We start from the raw sequence: 21,378 nt of genomic DNA on the forward strand, positions 1-21,378 counted from the left end.
AATTTGACCAGTTAACGCTCAGCCTCGGCTCGTGTGTCATACATCACACTGACAAAGTGAGGAACCTTAGGGTAATTTTTGATCCTTCATTGTCCTTTGGCCTCCAAATTAGAAATATTACTAGGACTGCTTTCTTCCACCTGCAAAATATAGCGAAGATTCTTCCTATCCTGTCTATGGCTGATGCTGAGACCTTGATCCATGCATTTATCTCTTCTAGATTGGACTACTGCAATGTTCTATTTTCTGGTTTACCGCAGTCTAGCATTAGGGGTCTCCAATTGGTTCAAAATGCTGCAGCCAGACTTTTGACACGAAGCAGAAAGTACAACCACATTACACCCATTTTGGCATCCCTTCACTGACTTCATGTCCCAGTGAGATCAGATTTTAAGGTTCTGCTACCAACCTATAAAATTATTCATGGACTGGCACCTCCCTACCTAGCTGACCTAATTAAACCTTACGTACCGGCCCGGGCTTTACATTCTCAGGGTGCAGGACTACTTTGTGTCCCTAAGGTGAATAAGAAGTCTGCGGGTCACAGAGCTTTCTCTTATCGTGCCCCTGTTCTGTGGAATGATCTCCCTGCGTCAATAAAACAGTCAGATTCTGTGGTGATTTTCAAGTCCAGACATAAGACGCACTTATTTTCCCTTTCATATGGCTAGCATACTGGTACAGTTTTGTTTTACGCTTTTTACTCTTTTAATTCATTTATTAGCAATTGGAGCGGGCTGTGGCCTCAACTTTACCTAAATTCTGGGTCTTTTAGTGAAGTTTAGGGCTAGTGGCCTGCAATCACTTTAGTACTTCTCTATTTTTCTTGTTGTTTAATGCTGACAAATTATACAGTATTTTTTGTCTTTCTGATGCCTGATTCTGTTTTTTCTCTCTGTTTAAGGTGCAGCTCCATCCAGAGATGGGAGTTGTATTTGTGTTGGCGATCCTCCTGTCCTGTGCGCCAATAGCGTTTCTTGTATATTCATCCGTGAATTGTTCTGTGAATTGTTCTGTAATTTATGTTTGTAGCATGGCCCAAGCAGAGGGTCACCCCTTTGAGTCTGGTCTGCTTGAGGTTTCTTCCTCAGAGGGAGTTTTTCCTTACCACTGTTGCTTTGGGGGTTGGTAAGGTTAGACCTTACTTGTGTGAAGCGCTTTGAGGCAACTCTGTTGTGATTTGGCGCTATATAAATGAAAATAAATTGAAAATTGAAAATACTTCACTTTTTCCACATTTTGTTATGTTACAACCTTTTTCCAAAATGGAGTAAATTCATTTGTCTCCCTCAAAATTCTACTCACAACACCCCATAATGACAACATGAAAAACATTTTTTTTTTTTTGAAAATTTATTAAAATAAAAAAAAAAACAAATTAGTTCATTAGTTTTGTATCCCGGGGGTGGTGGTGCCTATCCCAGAATTCACTGGGCGAGAGGTAGAATGCACTACCGTATCTCATGGCATGTCGTGATTCAGCATCACGAAATATACATTAATCTGTTGGTTTGTGATATTGTCACGAAAAGTGCAAAATTTTCATAATGGGAGCACAAATTTAGTCTAATACATTCCGTGATGACTACAATGTCATGGCCTACCCTGGTCCTTTGCCCTTTTTTAACCTTGTGTGTAGTTTGTCTGTTTTTTCCCCCAGATGGTGCACTGTAGAGCCAAGGAACACCTGCTGCTCATCACCGCCACACACCTGAGCATGAGCGGCTCATCAGTGGCAGGTTACTTAAACCCAGGCTTTCCGTTGATTCACTGCCGGATTCTTGGTGGTTTTCCATGCCATGAAGCCAGATTCTTGCATTGTATCCTGCATGAGATTCTATGACCTTGACCTCGTCTTTTCTGGTGCTTCCATGCACTTAGACGTCGGAGCTTTCCGCAGCTCATTTCAAGGTAACCTGGCCAACTGTAATTCCCGTATTAAAGCTCGTTGGTTTCTCTGGTGCTTCCAGACACTCTCCTGCATGGCTTCCATGTCGCATATGCTCCTGGCTCCACGACTATCTGCATCATGTCACTGTGGATCTCTCCGGCTGTCAGCTACAGAGCGCGTAGCTCTGCCATGCTTCATTTAAGTTCCTTCATGTTCTGTGAGATCCCGCTCTCACACTGTTCCTGGCAGTGACTGTGCTTGAATAAGAACTGTTTCCAAGAACTGGCTTCATGACATGGAAAACCACAAAGAATCCGGCAGTGAATCAGCTGAAAGCCTGGGTTTAAGTAACCCGCTGCTGATGAGTCACTCATGCACGTCAGATGTGTGGCAGTGATGAACAGCATGTGTTCCTTGGCTCTGCAGTGTGCCATCTGGGGGAAAAACAGACAAACTACACACAAGGTTAAAAAGGGCCATGGCATGCATGAAAGTAAAAGTGATGCGGGAGGTGGGGGGTCTGGGGGGTTATGGTTAGGGTTAGGGGAAGGATTAGGGTTAGGTTATGGTTAGGGTAAGGGTAGGGCGAGGGTTTGTAATAGTAAGATTAAAAAAGTCACAAACATTTGATTCATTTTGTGACGGGAGCACGGAAAAAACTCGTGAGACTGGGTGGGGAATACACCCTTGACAGGCTGCCAGTATATCACACGGCCATGTCTAGACAATTGCTCATGCTGCTCCTGTTTGTGACTGTGCATGACCAAGAACTGTTTCCAAGAACTGTATTCAAGAACTGTTTCCAAGAAATAGTACCAAGAACTGTTTCCAAGAACTAATTCCAAGAACTGTTTTCCAAGAACTGTATGAGCTCTGATGCAGAACCACTCAGAACTTTCCAAGCCGTTTCTAAAGTCAAGTCCAGCTTAATTTAAACTGCGTCACAAGATGTACAGCAGCTGACTTCTGAGGACAATTCATGAACTGTGAACGTTCCTGCCTTAAGCCTACAGTGAACTGTTGTGTTGAGGGCTTCCAGTGTGAGTGCAATCACTCACCTCTGTTCTCCTCCGTCCTCCTGGTTCCTTGGCTCTCTGCATCCCACCTGGCCCCGGTTCCAGCTCCATATACTCCAGAAGTCCAGCTCACTCTCAGACTCCCAAGTCTGGCCCTGTGTGCACTGTGGCTCTCGAACTTCCACCACTATACGTGGGCCCAGTCTCAGCTAAGCAGGCTTCCTCCAGCTCAGCACCTCAGTTACAGTTGTATGTAAACGTTTGGGCACCCCTGGGGATTTACATGATTTTCCTTTATAAATCATTGGTTGTTTGGATCAGCAATTTCAGTTAAATATATCATATAGCAGACAAACACAGTGATATTTGAGAAGTGAAATAAAGTTTATAGGATGTACAGAAAGTGTGTAATAATTCTGTAAACAAAATTAGGTAGGTGCATAAATTTGGCACCCCAACAGAAAAAATACATCAATATTTAGTAGATCTTCCTTTTGCAGAAATAACAGCTTATCAACTTAGTAGATTTTGAGCAGTGTTTAGGGTCGTTGTCTTGTTGAAAGATGTACCATCCGTCGCTTCAGCTTATCTGAGTTTTTTCTTGGCCTGCCACTTCAGTCCTTAACTAGTACTGTGCCTGCGGTCTTCCATTTCCTGACTATGTTCCTCACAGTGGAAACTGACAGCTTTAATCTCTGAGATAGCTTTTTTTATCCTTCCCCTAAACCATGATGTTGAACAGTCTTTGTTTTCAGGTCCTTTGAGAGTTGTTTAGAGGCTCCCATGTTGCCACTCATTAGAAGAGATGCAAAGAGAGGAATGTTTGCAAATGGCCACCTTAAATACCCTTTCTTATGATTGGATTCACCTGTGTAAGGAGGTCAAGGGTCCATGAGCTTACCAAACCAATTTTGTGTTCCAATAAATAGTGCTAAATGTATTCAAATCAATAAAATGACAAGGGTGCCCAAATTTATGCACCTGCCTAATTTTGTTTAAATAATTATTGCACACTTTCTGTAAATACTAGAAACTTCATTTCACTTCTCAAATATCAGTGTGTTCATCTGATATATGATATATTTAACTGAAATTTCTGATCCAGACAACCAATGATTTATAAAGGAAAATATGAAAATTATCAGGGGTGCCCAAACTTTTGTATACAACTGTATTTATTATTGTAAATAAAGCTCCTTTCATTCACAACCTGTTTTAGTTCTTGCTCCCTAGCGTTTGAGTCCATCATATGTAACGGTCCGGTCCCATCCGGACCTCTAACCACAACATTGCACTTCCCATCCACCACACTGTTCAGTGCAAATTCTGCCTCAAGAAAACCCACTATTTCAATTACAAGTCATAAATCATGCATAAAATCCATCAAATCCAACTCACTCCGTAGAAGTAATAGAAAAAAGTGTGAGAGTAAATAAAAAGCAAGAAGGGCACACATTGAACTGCAGTTCATACATCCTGGATCTGAATTTGGTTCTGGTGTATTCTTAACTATGTGTCTGCTGTCAGGGTCAGTATGGCTGAAAAATCTGTTGTACCTTGATGGATGTTTGTGCTCTACTGTGTACCCCTACAGATATTCCTAGAGTTCGGAAAAGCCTAGTCATGCATATAATCCATAAAATCCAGTGAGTGAGTGAATTAATCCATCCCCTCCAGCTTGTTAACATTTTCTCAACAACAATAAATGCTATTGAATTAAAAGACCATATGGGTACAAACTAACTGATGTATCAGATCAATCAAAATAAATGTATAAATAATTTGGTTTTGCTTCTGTCACCTGTTGAGCATGTCTGGGTTTCTGGTTGTGAATAATCTTATTCTCACATACATGATAGAAATAAGCAGCAGTGGCCTTGGTAGACACCAGACCTTTGAAAGAGGAAGGCCTATATAGACCCTGAGGCCCATTGGTGCTGATGCTCTGGATTCTGTAGCATTAGTTTAGATTAGATTAGATATAAATTTAGTGATCCCTTGGGAGGACTCCCTCAGGGAAATTGAGGGTCCAGCAGCATTGTATAGCAGCACACAGGGTAAGAAGCACACAGAGCATGAAGTGGTTCTCTTTGGTTACTTCCTCGGCCATCACCAATACCCATTTACAGATGGGAAAGCTGAGACAATGCAAATTAGAGACAGGTAACTTGATCAGAAATTGAACACATGTCTACATATTGGTAGTAAAGCTACTTATCCGCTGACCCACCTGCTCTGAGAAAATGAAAGAACACAACAAAAGATCACACAACTTCAGTCACATTTGTTCCTAATTTCCATCATGTATGTGATGATACAATTAATCCTTCCAACAAGCACTCAAAAAACTGACTCACTGGATTGGATTCCATCTAATACACTCAACAAAAATATAAACGCAACACTTTTGGTTTTGCTCCCATTTTGTATGAGATGAACTCAAAGATCTAAAACTTTTTCCACAAACACAATATCACCATTTCCCTCAAATATTGTTCACAAACCAGTCTAAATCTGTGACAGTGAGCACTTCTCCTTTGCTGAGATAATCCATCCCACCTCACAGGTGTGCCATATCAAGATGCTGATTAGACACCATGATTAGTGCACAGGTGTGCCTTAGACTGCCCACAATAAAAGGCCACTCTGAAAGGTGCAGTTTTATCACACAGCACAATGCCACAGATGTCGCAAGATTTGAGGGAGCGTGCAATTGGCATGCTGACAGCAGGAATGTCAACCAGAGCTGTTGCTCGTGTATTGAATGTTCATTTCTCTACCATAAGCCGTCTCCAAAGGCGTTTCAGAGAATTTGGCAGTACATCCAACCAGCCTCACAACCGCAGACCACGTGTAACCACACCAGCCCAGCACCTCCACATCCAGCATGTTCACCTCCAAGATCGTCTGAGACCAGGCGCTCGGACAGCTGCTGAAACAATCGGTTTGCATAACCAAAGAATTTCTGCACAAACTGTCAGAAACCGTCTCAGGGAAGCTCATCTGCATGCTCGTCGTCCTAATCGGGGTCTCGACCTGACTCCAGTTCGTCGTCGTAACCGACTTGAGTGGGCAAATGCTCACGTTCGCTGGCATTTGGCACGTTGGAGAGGTGTTCTCTTCACGGTTGAATCCCGGTTCACACTGTTCAGGGCAGATGGCAGACAGCGTGTGTGGCGTCGTGTTGGTGAGCGGTTTTCTGATGTCAATGTTGTGGATCGAGTGGCCCATGGTGGCGGTGGGGTTATGGTATGGGCAGGCGTCTGTTATGGATGAAGAACACAGGTGCATTTTATTGATGGCATTTTGAATGCACAGAGATACCGTGACGAGATCCTGAGGCCCATTGTTGTGCCATACATCCAAGAACATCACCTCATGTTGCAGCAGGATAATGCACGGCCCCATGTTGCAAGGATCTGTACACAATTCTTGGAAGCTGAAAATGTCCCAGTTCTTGCATGGCTGGCATACTCACCGGACATGTCACCCATTGAGCATGTTTGGGATGCTCTGGACCGGCGTATACGACAGCGTGTACCAGTTCCTGCCAATATCCAGCAACTTCGCACAGCCATTGAAGAGGAGTGGACCAACATTCCACAGGCCACAATTGACAACCTGATCAACTCTATGCGAAGGAGATGTGTTGCACTGCATGAGGCAAATGGTGGTCACACCAGATACTGACTGGTATCCCCCCCCAATAAAACAAAACTGCACCTTTCAGAGTGGCCTTTTATTGTGGGCAGTCTAAGGCACACCTGTGCACTAATCATGGTGCCTAATCAGCATCTTGATATGGCACACCTGTGAGGTGGGATGGATTATCTCAGCAAAGGAGAAGTGCTCACTATCACAGATTTAGACTGTTTTGTGAGCAATGTTTGAGGGAAATGGTGATATTGTGTATGTGGAAAAAGTTTTAGATCTTTGAGTTCATCTCATTCAAAATGGGAGCAAAACCAAAAGTGTTGCGTTTATATTTTTGTTGAGTGTAAATATATGTAGTCCCAACTAAATTAAATTACATTATCTTGCATGGATGTATTTTATTTGAGTTGAGGCTACATATATTTATTAGATGGAAATCCTGCACATAACTGAACTGAGTTCAGCCAATGAGTCATTTGTTTGAGTGATACATTCAAAAAACTGATTTATTGGATTATATTCCATCTAATAAATATATTAAGAGTTCAGGTGGAAAACCCTGTATCTCCACCAGACCACTCTTGTTTTAAATAAGGATATTTACTTGGAAGTTGTCTCCATGAATCATTCTTTCTTGTTATGAAATGGTTATGGTGCACTGAACAAAATAGCAGAATCTCAAAAATCAACCTTTATTCAGAAATGTGTTAATTAGCAACCTTTAATAGATTTGGCTGCAAAACCTGGTATCTCCACCTTCAGTTTGTTTGTAAAACTCAGTAAGTCCATCACTTTAATGTACGCTTGGACAGAGACGCTAAGCTGGCTAAAAGCTTCGTTGCAATGCTCCTCAGCGCGCTCCTGCAGGTGTTCCACCTGCTGCTGCGCCTGATGTTTGGGGAAAATGAGTGAGACGAGAGCCGCGTGAAGTCACACATCTGGCTCTCTCTGTTTCCTCCTCCTCTCTGCGCCACTCCATGGCATAGAGCCCAACTAAGCATGCAGTCACAAAGCTCTTCTGGTGTGGATTTAAATGAGCAAACTGGAGTGATCTGAATTGTTCATCGGCAGATGGATGAATATGGGTGTGTGTGTGTGTGGAGACAGTTCGCCTCGTTCACAACGTGACACAACTTAACGATGTGCTGTTACGTGGTAACAGGTTGCAGCAGTTCCTGAGGACACCTGACGCATCTGCCTTAAATCATTGCATTCGTGATCAGCAGCCAAGAATTTATACTTCGTGGCATTAGTGACGTGCCGTCGTTATGTGTAACTGCAGCATCAGCGAAACTCTCGTGGGCGCCGCAATCGTTTCGTCACGTGACCGAGATACATGCCAGTGAGTGGTGCGCTGTTCACTATGTGGTTTTGTACACAAACATGGATGGCTTTTACGGGGTTCTGCATACAAACCGCATCTTGACTTGCATTTACCACAGGATTTATGGGGTGTTGCAGCAGAATTGATTTTGTTATCGGATACGAGCATCAGTAAGCTTTCACTTGCAATGGTTATCTAATTTTTCCGTGGGCGTGGTGTTTACGGCGTTTTGCACCTGAACTCTTCATATGTAGTCCCAACTAAATTAAATTACATTGTCCTGCACAGATGTGCTTTATATAGTTGGGACGACATGTATTTATTTATTAGATGGAAATCCTACACATAATTGAATTGAGTTCAACCAATGAGCCATTTTTTTTGGGGGGGGGGGGGGTGCAGAGTTGTGCAACAGGTGCCAACCAAACTACAACTACGTTTAACCACACCTGCTCCTAATTGCCTCCAACAAGGAGATACTATTTTCAGACCGGTTTGTCTGACTGTTTGCAGGATTATGCAAAAAATACTAAACTGATTTTCTGGAAACCTGGTGAAAAGGTGGGGTATGGGCCAAGGAAGAAACCATTAACGTTTGGGGTGGATCCAATTAAGGGGGGGAGGGGGGGGGGGTTCACGAAAATGTTTAAAAATGTCATATCTCACAATATTAATGAGAGTGAACAAAAAAAAAATCCTGGATCTGCCCCTTTAACTGGTTCCACTCCTCAAAGTTAATGACTTCTTCTTTGGCTCATATCCCACCCTTTCAACAATATGTTTTGTAGTGTTTGTGTAATCCTGCTACAGTTTATCTCGAGCAGTTACAGAAACATGTGTGACGTGTTGGCAGAGGTATTTGCTCTCGGAGCGCTCTCCAGTTTCCATCATCCATCCAGCCGTAGATCCTGGATGGATAAACGATGCCACTGCTGCCTGTCATACCAACAAAATACTCCAAACAAGTATTAAATTGTGTAAAAACCTCACTTCTTCCTTTCTGAACCTGCTGAAAATGCTACTGGTGTCTGTTTGATATAATGAGGACATTTGGAGCTACTCATTAGTTATCATGATTTGAAAAGGTCAGTCAGTCAGACAGACACAGAAAATGTGAAATCACCTCCTCAACGGAGATGGAGAAGATAAAAATAAATACCCATAATACCCCTGGTAGTCTGTCACATGCGTCTCTTGGGGTTCATATCCTGTCAGCATTTGCATGTATCCCAAGATAAATGGGTTTTAGCAGGTTCTGTACAATTTAGTGTTGTTTTCACAGCTTTTACAGAAGAATTTCAATTGGCTGTTGTTTTATTTATGTGCTGCCAAACAGGCTATCTCAACTGTGTAGCCTTTTGATCTTTGTAGCCTCTGGTTAATATGATTCCTCTTTCATTATCAGGAGAAAGGATGCCACGGGCACGATCATTATTATTACTGATGCAGCCACCCGGGAGAGATCCTTATTTAATAAAACACTCTGATTCATCACCTGGTGCATAGTCATGTGCTTTAACCAATTATCTGTAAAAACGTAGTCTTTTCTTTTTTAAGTATGGATAAAGCATAAACAGATACAATATCTGCATTCAAGGAGAGCATATATAATAAGGTTACACACGTGTCCTGTTCTATTAGGAATTCATGTTTTTTTTCAAAGCTGACAGGATGCACAAAGCACTTTTATACTCATCTAAGTCAGAGAGTCACAGGGAACATAAGAGCCGTCTGTTAATAATAATTGTAAAGTGTGGAAAAGCCCCAAACTTTAGTGCTGATGAATGAAGCCAACTTTGAAGTTCCAAATGTTGCAGTTCCTTGAATGGCCACTTGAGGTTGGCTCCAAACGTAGTCACCCTCCACAGAAGCCTGTGTTCAAATTTCCAGCTTTACAGTAGAGAAGCTTGACTCTTTGACTGGACTGGGTTGCTTGACGCAAGGACGTTTCGCTTCAAATCGCAGAAGCTTCCTCAGCTAAAATTCTTGCTCTGGAAATCTGACTTCTGTCTGACTCTTGTAGAGAAGAATAAAACAGAAGCCAACAAAAGCTGGAGTTTTAAATCTAACCAGACCCCTCCTACCGAGAGGCCGACTGCTATAGGCTAGTGACTAAACAATAGCTCTAATTAGCAACTATTGTGCTCTGGTTAGCACACCTAATGACAGGACAGCTGTCCCTCTAATGATGGGATGGATGCCTTTCTGATGGCTCCCTTGATGACGTGAATGACTCATTACCATGAACAAAAGACTGAAACTCCTTTGACCTGAGTACCCCATTGTAAACAGGGGATAAAGTGTGTCTCAGACCCCCTCCCCGGTTAAGGCTGGGTTTCAAACGTTTCACAAAGAATGCCTCCTTGACCCCTCTCTCAAACCATTTCTTCTCTCTGGCTAATATTTTTTTAATAAAATAATAAACATGTTTACAACCTGGTTTAAAAAAACAAAAACGGTTTTGGTCTCTGTAGCTAATATTGGCGTTCAGTGATTTTTTTAATGACTCAGCAGTCTAATATATTTTAAGCCATAAAATTGTCACTAATTAGGGCTATGATCGCTCTGAGTGACAGATGTGCCATGCTAATAGAGGCTGCTAGCCGTTGTGTACTCAATGTTTATCCTTTGTGAACATTTTATTACACATATCTCACTTTATATGTCTTGTTGTGTTGTTAATTGGACTAATGAACAATTAAAGAAGTCGGTGCTTCAGTATTTGCATTGTGAGAAATTTTAGGATTAATTAATTTATAAGTTAGCATTAGCACCAGATTAGAATAGAACAGAATAGTCTTTATTGTCATTGTACAGGAGGGTACAACAAAATTGGGGGGGGGGGTGCTCCCGCAGAGTTACTGTACACCACAAAAAAGAAAAACAAGACATCTTATATAACACACACAATATATACGAGGTCTGTCAATAAAGTATAGGTCCTTTTTATTTTTTTCAAAAACTATATGGATTTCATTCATATGTTTTTACGTCAGACATGCTTGAACCCTCGTGCGCATGCGTGAGATTTCCCACGCCTGTCGGTGACGTCATTCGCCTGTGAGCACTCCTTGTGGGAGGAGTCGTCCAGCCCCTCGTCGGAATTCCTTTGTCTGAGAAGTTGCTGAGAGACTGGCGCGTTGTTTGATCAAAATTTTTTCTAAACCTGTGAGACACATCGAAGTGGACACGGTTCGAAAAATTAAGCTGGTTTTCAGTGAAAATTTTAACGGCTGATGAGAGATTTTGAGGTGATTCTGTCGCTTTAAGGACTTCCCACGGTGCGAGACGTCGCGCAGTGCTCTCAGGCGCCGTCGTCAGCCTGTTCAAGCTGAAAACCTCCACATTTCAGGCTCTATTGATCCAGGACGTCGTGAGAGAACAGAGAAGTTTCAGAAGAAGTCGGTTTCAGCATTTTATCCGGATATTCCACTGTTAAAGGAGATTTTTGTAATGAAAGACGTGCGGACGGGTCCGCGCGTCGGGATGCAGCCGCCGCGACGCTCCGCCACAGGAAAAACACCTCCGTTGGAAGCCTTAAGGACAAGTTGGAACATGTCCTGCTGTTAAACAATTTCTCATATACTCACTCCACTGAAAGCCATCAAAAGCCACCTGGATTTTACAAATGGTTATCAACACGGAGGTGTTTTTCCTGTGCCGCCGCACCGCGTCAGCTGCGTCCCGACGCACGGACCCGTCCGCACGTCTTTCATTAAAAAAATCTCCTTTAACAGTGGAATATCCGGATAAAATGCTGAAACCGACTTCTTCTGAAACTTCTCTGTTCTCTCACGACGTCCTGGATCAATAGAGCCTGAAATGTGGAGGTTTTCAGCTTGAAACAGGCTGTCGACGGCGGCTGAGAGCGCTGCGCGACGTCTCACACCGTGGGAAGTCCTTAAAAGCGACAGAATCACCTCAAAATCTCTCATCAGCCGTTAAAATTTTCACTGAAAACCATCTTAATTTTTCGAACCGTGTCCACTTCGATGTGTCTCACAGGTTTAGAAAAAATTTTGATCAAACAACGCGCCAGTCTCTCAGCAACTTCTCAGACAAAGGAATTCCGACGAGGGGCTGGACGACTCCTCCCACAAGGAGTGCTCACAGACGAATGACGTCACCGACAGGCGTGGAAAAACTCACGCATGCGCACGAGGGTTCAAGCATGTCTGACGTAAAAACATATGAATGAAATCCATATAGTTTTTGAAAAAAATAAAAAGGACCTATACTTTATTGACAGCCCTTGTATATATATATATGTATATATATATATATATATATATATATATATATATATATATATATATATGTATATATATATATATATATATATATATATATATATATATATATATATGTATATATATATATATATATATATATATATATATATATTGTCACTCAGGAGGAGCTCGGAGTCGAGCCGCTGCTCCTCCATGTTGAAAGGAGTCAGTTGATGTGGCTCGGGCATCTTTTCCGGATGCCCCCTGGACGCCTTGCTGGAGAGGTGTTCCGGGCACGTCCCACTGGGAGGAGGCCCCGGGGAAGACCCAGGACATGCTCGAGGGATTACGTCTCTCGTCTGGCTTGGGAATGCTTGGGGTTCCCCCGGAGGAGCTGAGGGAGGTGTGTGTGGATCGGGAGGTCTGGGTGGCTTTGCTTGAGCTGCTGCCCCCGCGACCAGAGTCCGGATAAAGCGGAATAAAATGGATGGATGATGGGGATATATATATATATATATATATATATATATATATATATATATATATATATATATATATATATATATATATATATATATATATATAAATAAATAAACAGGGTTGTCATCATTAAATGGCCTTTTATTTTAGTGAGTTAAAAGCTATTGCCATTTATTGGTTTTGAATGGATGGTTTTACTGGCTGGACTCATTCATTCATTCACTTACTCAATGGATTTTCTAGGGTACCTGCAGACAACTCAGTTTATTTTACTTTATAAAAATGACTGATGTTTGAATCATATGTGTTACTGAACTCAGACAGTTTAATTGAACTGGTTTCGTCAAACGGTTTAATTTAAACGAACTTGTCAAGTTTTAAAATGTGTATTACAGTAACCTATAAAAAAGTACATGAAAACAGATTTATGTATAGCCCCCTTGATGTGGTGACTGTTCTCAGAGGAAAGCTGTCACAAATAGTGCACATCAAGGTTCATCCCCTTTAGGAAACTTTGGAGACTGGTGGCACTCTGTTATTCTCTTTGGTTCTTGTGGAGTTTGGAGGATTCTTCATCTACCTCCTGCTGTGTTGAATCTCTTAATGTGTCCTCTGCAATGTCATGATGGTTACTGCAGGTGAAGAGCTGATTCGTAGCAGGCTGGACAAGTCACAGCTGGATGCTTACTTACACATCATTACATCTGAAACCTAACAGTTTTATCCTGTATTGCTTAAAGCACCAGTAAATACAGTTTGTCTCAGCTTGTGGTCTTTTAATGGCAAATTCACTGGGAGCAGCCTGACTCATATTCATGACATTCATATTCATCATCGATAAAATAAGGTCCAAACTTTTAATGAGACAATAACACAAACACCCAACAGTATCCCCAAAGTCCCACTGTGAATTTGGATCTGTACCAGAATCAAATGCATTATGTCTTTGCCAGTGACCCATGGCTCATCCAAGTTTCAAGAAATTTAACAGAGAGATTATTCAAATAATCATACTTGGACAGGCCAACTCCATTATTACACTCTCCAAGTGACAGAGGGTAGACAGGGTTTTGACTGTTATCCCCATCAGATTTTTATGATGTCCCAGGTGAGAATGATCAATGAACAGATTAAATATTTCTATCAATATGAAAGAAATTAAGGGTGACACAGTGGTGTAGTGGTCAGCACTGTTGCAGCAAGAAGATTCTGCGATCGCTTCCCATGTGGGGCCTTTTGTTTGTGGAGTTTGCGTATTCACCCCGTGTTCGCGTAGGTTTCCTCTGGATGCTCCAGTTTCGTCCCACATCCAATGACATGCAGGTTAGGTGGATTGGTAACTCTAAGTTGATCGTAGGTGTGCGTGCAAGGGAGAATGTGTTTGTCTGTCGACATGCAGACCTACGAAACACACACGCACAAAAGGTTTAGCCCATCTCAGTCTTATATTGGTATTTCCACAAACATCACAACATCTTCCATTAAGTCAAAGTCAGTCAACCTTTTCCAAACCAACAAAGCACCCAAACTGCAGGTTTTCTTAATCCTACCCAGCACCCAGTCCATGCAAGCACTGAACTGTGTAGGACCCAGAACACATCCCTGATGAACACCAGTATTCACTGGAAAAAGTCTTAAGGGGGTAATAATAAGAAATGATTAACTGAACAAAGGAACTCTGCTGATATGCAGTATGCTGCTATCATATTGTCAGAGATAAGTGAACTGAACTTTAGAGGGAGTGAGGGATTGTTAGACTTTTACAGCCGTCACCTGATGCAGAACAACATTATAAAGGAAGATTTACAAATTAAAATTAAGCTTAGTCACAGTGACAAAGGAGCTGCAAAGTGAACCTCTTACAGTTATTAGTCTGAGGACAATGTACACGCTAAAATTGTGATTACAAAAGCAAATATGCTGCAAAAATAAGGAAAAGCTTTAAACATTATATTGATCAATTCATAATCCATTGACTATTGCTTCATCTCTGTGAGCTCATGCATTGGACTGTAAAACCTTCTGAAAATCATAGTTCAGGGAAGCAAAGGTCTTAGTCAGAAGGACACAATGTTTTACAGACATTGTAAAATGTCTGTTATTATATAACCATGAATTTATTTGCAATCAGCGTAAAACCTTTCACTTTACAACACTGACCATCAGACGAACCCATATTGAAAGGATATAGTAAGTCCCTTCGAGTTCTACCTTGTTTCACTCAGGGTCATTGCAGCAGAAATTAGGTGCCTCTGCATGTTGATTTGGCACAGGTTTTATGCCAGATGCCCGTCCTGATGCAACTCCACATTACATGGAGAATGGGCAGGGATGGTCTTGAACTAGGAACCTTCCACTCTAGAATCAAGCACAATGAATCACGTGGCTCCCACACTGAAAAGATATAATCATGTAAAAATTGTTTCATCTTGACAAACTATAATCTGAAAAACAGATGGACAAAACAGGTCTTGATCAAGCCCCAACCTCTGGTCTTGATAAATGAAGCCAACACGCAAGTGGCAAATCCTGCAGTTCCTTGAATGGCCACTTGATACTCGCTCTAAAAGTGAGTCACCCCCCATAGAGGCCCATTTTAAATTCTCCAGCTTTTCAGAACAAAAAAACATGTTTAGAGCCTGGTACAAAAACAGGATTTGGTCTTTATAGCGTTTTACTCCGGTCATGACAATTGGTTGTACTCAGTGATGCCGGTAACGCGTTACTCTAATCTGACCACTTTTTTTAGTAACGAGTAATCTAACGCGTTAATCTTTCCAAATCAGTAATCAGATTAAAGTTACTTCTCCAAGTCACTGTGCGTTACTATTATTTTTGCATTGTGGGTCAATAGCAGCATTAAACTTGGTCCGTGGGCAGGAGGTCGGGGTTCAACTGAACTGCCCACTTTAAACGAGCTGTGAGCTTTTCATTTGCAGTTTTCTACAGCAGCTACAACTTGTCCTCACCTCTTAAAGCACAGTGATAACAGCACACCTGCACTGAGATTTACAAAGACATTTTTATGCTTTTTTTCTCCTTTATTTAGAATTCTGAGCTGAGCCGCTCCGTATCTGCTGCTAAAAACAGCTGATCCTCCACGACGCGTCAACAACTAACACTATTTTCCACTCAAATGCACCTAAACTCTCTTTCTGAGGACCACATGATGTGAAAACGCAATAAAACTTTCTTACCTGTAAATCTGGTCCTGTTTTCTGCATAAATAAATGTCATCCATTCTTTGTGCTCAGACGCCAAAGGAGGGGCGAATCCAGATTGAATGGGGGCGTGGGGCAAGGATATGCCCCCCCCCCCCAAAACACCCCTAGATTAAAGGTCCAGTTCTGAAGCCTTTTTTGTTTACTACAACTACTAATACTAGTTATAATAATAATTTGGACAAGTAAAATGTTTAGAGAGAATTTAAATGTTAGAAAGAATTCAATAGTTACATTTATAAACAATGTAGGTTAGAAATGGCAAGTTTTACTGTTACAGTGCTGTCAACAGTTAAATATGAGGTCAAGAAAGACGTCTTTATTTTACTTTTTATAAAACAAGTATTTATTTTCATTGAAGTTAAGAAAAGGTGACTATAAAGTGAGTTTTGGCAAAACAGGTATCATTGTCATGTTGAGGTGGCAGAGGGTTGTTGTCGGCAGCTGGGAAAAGTAACTAAAAAAGTAACTAGTAATCTAACTTAGTTACTTTTCCAATTGAGTAATCAGTAAAGTAACTAAGTTACTTTTTCAAGGAGTAATCAGTAATCAGTAATTGGATTACTTTTTCAAAGTAACTGTGGCAACACTGGTTGTACTTTCTGAGCATGTAATTTCAAATATTTCATGAGATGGCTTGCTGAACAGTTAATCGGAGTAACGGACCACCAAAGAAGTCATTGCTTCACTATTTACATTAATTGAAATTTTAGTGTGATGTATTATGTAGTGTTATGCTCCAACTCTTTATCCATTTATGAGTTGGTTGGGAGATAGGAGGAGTTAAGCACTGCTAAAAAGGAGACACTGAGACTAGCCCTATTTGAACTTCAAAAGCGATCTTCTGAAAACCTACAGGTGGCGACATGAAGGATTTGTTCATTACATCTACATCATCCCAAAACTGCGCTTCACTTTTTTTATGTTACAGCCTTATTCCAAAATGGATTAAATGTATTTTTTTTCCCTAAACATTCTACACAAAATACCCCATAAGGACAATGTGAAAAAGTTTTCTTGAGATTTTTGCAAATTTATTAAAAACCAACAACAACAACAAAACCCCTAAGGAATCACACTCAACAAAAATATAAACGCAACACTTTTGGTTTTGCTCCCATTTTGTATGAGATGAACTCAAAGATCTAAAACTTTTTCCACATACACAATATCACCATTTCTCTCAAATATTGTTCACAAACCAGTCTAAATCTGTGATAGTGAGCACTTCTCCTTTGTTGAGATAATCCATCCCACCTCACAGGTGTGCCATACCAAGATGCTGATTAGACACCATGATTAGTGCACAGGTGTGCCTTAGACTGTCCACAATAAAAGGCCACTCTGAAAGGTGCAGTTTTATCACACAGCACAATGCCACAGATGTCGCAAGATTTGAGGGAGCGTGCAATTGGCATGCTGACAGCAGGAATGTCAACCAGAGCTGTTGCTCGTGTATTGAATGTTCATTTCTCTACCATAAGCCGTCTCCAAAGGTGTTTCAGAGAATTTGGCAGTACATCCAACCAGCCTCACAACCGCAGACCACGTGTAACCACACCAGCCCAGGACCTCCACATCCAGCATTTTCACCTCCAAGATCGTCTGAGACCAGCCACTCGGACAGCTGCTGAAACAATCGGTTTGCATAACCAAAGAATTTCTGCACAAACTGTCAGAAACGTCTCAGGGAAGCTCATCTGCATGCTCGTCGTCCTCATCGGGGTCTCGACCTGACTCCAGTTCGTCGTCGTAACCGACTTGAGTGGGCAAATGCTCACATTCGCTGGCGTTTGGCACATTGGAGAGGTGTTCTCTTCACGGATGATGCGAAGGAGATGTGTTGCACTGCATGAGGCAAATGGTGGTCACACCAGATACTGACTGGTATCCCCCCCCCAATAAAACAAAACTGCACCTTTCAGAGTGGCCTTTTATTGTGGACAGTCTAAGGCACACCTGTGCACTAATCATGGTGTCTAATCAGCATCTTGATATGGCACACCTGTGAGGTGGGATGGATTATCTCAGCAAAGGAGAAGTGCTCACTATCACAGATTTAGACTGGTTTGTGAACAATATTTGAGGGAAATGGTGATATTGTGTATGTGGAAAAAGTTTTAGATCTTTGAGTTCATCACATACAAAATGGGAGCAAAACCAAAAGTGTTGCGTTTATATTTTTGTTGAGTATACATACTTATTCACAGCCTTTGCTTTGAAGCTCAGAATCAAGCTCAGATGCATCCTGTTTCCACTGATCATCCTTGAGATGTTTCTGCAGATTAATTGGAGTACAAATCTGGGGAAGGGTACAGAAACATTTCTGCTGCTTTGAAGGTCCCAGTGAGCACAGTGGCCTCCATCAGTTGTAAATTGAAGAAGTTTGGATCCACCAGGACTCTTCCTAGAGCTGGTCGCTCGTCTAAACTGAGTGATCGGGGAAAAGGGTCTTAGTCAGGGAGGTGATCAGACAGCCCAGTCTCACGTTTTTTTTTCATGCTCCTGAAATGAGTCAAATTTTTGTGACAGGGTTTTTTTTAACTCACTATTCCTAACCCTACTCCTACCCCCAACCCTAACCTTAACCATCACCTAACCACCCGACCCCCCGCTTCACTTTTAATTTCATGCAGCCATCACGGAATGAATTAGAATGAATTTGTGCTGCCGCGCTAAAAATGAGGCGCTTTTCCTCACCATATCACAAACCAATAGATTAATGTATATTTCGTGCTGCTGAATCACGACTTGCCATGAGGCCAGGTTGAGTGGTGGCAGCATCATGCTGTGGGGATGTTTGTCAGTGGCAGGAACTGGGAGACTAGTCAGGATTGAGGGAAAGATGAATGCAGCAATGTACAGAGACATCCTGGATGAAAACTTGCTCCAGAGCGCTCTTGACCTCAGACTGGGGTGACGGTTCATCTTTCAGCAGGACAATGACCCTGAAGACACAGCCAAGATATCAAAGAAGTGGCTTCAGGACAATTCTGTGAGTGTCCTTGAGTGGCCCAGCCAGAGCCCAGACCTGAATTTCAGGTTAAAGGGAAGACTAAGTGGACTTTAGGAGTGGCCAGAGAGTCCGTCAACAGGAAAGGAAAAATCACATCAAGACCTCAGGATGGTTACTGAACCATATGGTTGAGAAGTGAAAATGAGTACAAAGCTTGCTGTGTCCCTCCAGTCCGTCTCTCTGTGAGGTCTCAGCCTGAGAAGGTCGGGGTGTTTGTGGATTATGAGGAGGGTCTGATCTCATTTTATGATGTTGATGTTGCAGATCTTCTTTACTCCTTTACTGGCTGCTCCTTCACTCAGAAAATCTACCCTTATTTTTGGCCTGAACCCAATGATGGTGATAAAAATTCTGTCCCCCTGATTGTCTGTCCTGTCAGTCACACTAACATAAACATTTAATTGTTATTGATTTTTTAATTATTTTTATTAAAATGCTTTTTAATTTGTAAATCACATTTTTTGTCAATAAACTGTGTGTACTTTCATGGTAAACATTTGGAATCATATTTATTTTATTTGTTATTACAACGTAAAATGAGGTAAATACGTTTTTTATGCTATTTTTCAGGAGGCATGTTAAACATGCAAACATTCAAACACATCATAATATAATCTTGGAATAAATATCAAAATACTGATAAAACATTTGGGGACAGTAATTGATTACAATGAACTGTAATGAGCAGTTGTTGTGTCACTGTATCCAGTTATGAATTTAAAAACACTGACCTGTGACAGTCTGACAGACTGAGGTCATTAATGATCTGAAATTATGCAAGTGGCATAATTTCCAGATTTAACTCTGGTTTTTCTCTTCAACACTAACAAAGTTACAAAAATTGTTAATTCTGAGAGCACGCAATGGTGCTGCACTTTGCTGTGTCCACAACACCACGGAAGTTGCTTGCGTCCTGGATAGGAACCACCCATTCAGACAACCAGTCTATCCCCACGTGTTGAAGGTAACCCTCTATCTGCCACAACCAGGTGAAACATGGGGGTCCCCATGGCCTTCTCCAGCCACCTGGGCCGTCAACACTCAGACATCTACGTGCTGGAACATGCACAGAGAAACGTGCCACATGACCAAAATGTCGAAGGTCAATTTTAATTTATTCAATATATTTCATTTATATAGCACCAAATCACAACAAACCTGGGAGCCAATTTCCTGGGTACTCCCCTAAGAGTCAAGTGGCGTGTCAAGAGCCATACTTTCTGCCCGGGGATGTAGGACGGGGCAGCGGTCCTCCTACGGTCAGCGACCGCCTTATAAGTCATCATTGAAGGTGACAAAATGTTCCGTGCCCGCTCCCAGTTTCATCGGCAACGAAGAATCAGACTGAGAGCTGAGGGAACCGGGGAGTTGAGATCAACTGAGGAAAAAGTTTAGGCTGGTGACCAAAAACCACATGAAATGGGGAATAACCGGTGGAATTTGAGGGTAAACTGGTATGTGTTGTGAAAGTGTAGGAACACGGACCCACAACAGGGGCGCAAATGAACGGACAATGGAGGAAGTCAAATAACAACACTTTACTGTTGTGAAGAAGCACAACCAACACGGCGAATTACAATTGTAGACAAGTAGTCAATTCACAAAAAATGTGTCACGTGGGCAGGCTCGAAGATAAGAGACGTCCGTCCAAAGCAGAACCGGAACCACACGATTTCCTCCGCCACCGAACCCCGGGAATACTGGAGCCGCCAAGTCCCGAACACCCAGGTGGCCACTGCCTCCGCTTGTCAGATCTGGTACTGCTGGCGAGGAACAAAAACAGTTAGATGTGGGTGCGTGTGCACCCAGCAACACGTATGGTGGGAAAACCACCTCCACCTCTCGTCGAAAAAAGAAACAGAATATCTGCTGTCCAACACACACAAGCAACAGATATTCCTGTCAGAAAGTCAACACAGTCAGCTGAGAACGTTACCTCCTTGGTAGAGCGATATCTCGGCAAAGAAGTGGAGATGACGTCTTGCAGATATACCGCTGCGGATCAGATGATTGGTAACAGCTGTCGTAGGTGACAGCTGTCACCCCGGCTGCTCCTGTGAGGTGGCAGCGCCCTCTGGTGCCTGGAGCCCGCACTCCAGGCAGGGTGCCCTCAGCAGTACCTCCTCTTCAGCGGCCCACACAACAGGACCCCCCCCCATCGGGCGCCTCCTGGCGCCCGACCAGGCTTGTCCGGGTGGCGGCGGTAGAAATCGGCCAGGAGGGCCGGGTCCAGGATGAAGCTCCTCTTCACCCAGGAGCGTTCTTCGGGGCCGTACCCCTCCCAGTCCACCAAATACTGGAAGCCCCGGCCCATCCTTCGGACATCCAAGAGCCGGCGCACAGTCCAAGTCGGCTCGCCATCGATGATCCAGGCAGGAGGTGGTGCCGGACCCGGAGTACAGAGGGGTGAGGTGTGATGTGGCTTAATCCGGGACACATGAAAAACGGGATGGATCCGCAGTGAGGCCGGAAGCTGAAGCCTCACCGCGGCTGGACTGATGACCTTGAGGATTTTAAATGGACCGATGTACCGATCCTGCAGTT

General features: G+C 42.5%; 1 protein-coding gene and 1 long non-coding RNA gene across 2 annotated transcripts in view; both read right to left on the minus strand.

The window, feature by feature from the left end:
- Positions 1–21,378, minus strand: part of cabp7b (calcium binding protein 7b) — a 98,639-nt gene that overhangs the window by 23,694 nt on the left and 53,567 nt on the right. The window lies entirely within an intron of this gene.
- On the minus strand, positions 1,216–19,068 carry LOC117529922. The gene is made up of 4 exons (XR_004566145.1): positions 18,937–19,068; positions 11,441–11,445; positions 7,138–7,141; positions 1,216–1,226 (listed from the first exon to the last, which is right to left on the minus strand). It is a non-coding gene; the product is annotated as an uncharacterized LOC117529922 (long non-coding RNA).

Source organism: Thalassophryne amazonica, chromosome 17 (genome assembly GCF_902500255.1).
Source record: "Thalassophryne amazonica chromosome 17, fThaAma1.1, whole genome shotgun sequence".
Classification (NCBI taxonomy): Eukaryota; Metazoa; Chordata; class Actinopteri; order Batrachoidiformes; family Batrachoididae; genus Thalassophryne; species Thalassophryne amazonica.